This window comes from Trichomycterus rosablanca, chromosome 2 (genome assembly GCF_030014385.1).
Source record: "Trichomycterus rosablanca isolate fTriRos1 chromosome 2, fTriRos1.hap1, whole genome shotgun sequence".
NCBI lineage: Eukaryota > Metazoa > Chordata > Actinopteri > Siluriformes > Trichomycteridae > Trichomycterus > Trichomycterus rosablanca.
In genome coordinates, this window is record NC_085989.1 from 36,550,037 (window position 1) to 36,550,363 (window position 327).

A 327-nucleotide genomic window follows, 5' to 3' on the forward strand; every position below is an offset into this window, starting at 1 on the left:
ACCTCCCCAATATTTGACGATGACTGCAATATTCAGCTCCTTTTGTTTACAGTGTGCACTATGCTTCAGATTTAATGTCATGACAGTATATTTTGTTTTTATAACATCTTATTCTTCATATAACTCCTCTGTTATGTAACAAATCAATTTTGAATATCATATATGCCTTACGAGTAGCCAACTAGGACTTTTAAAAACAAGCTGTGTGTGTCAGTGCTGCAAATATATTTGGTTATCAAATAGTTCACAGACTGTACACAGTCATACACTGACATGGTTTTACTTGTAAAACATAATCACGGTGCAATTAAAATTCATAGGCATGAT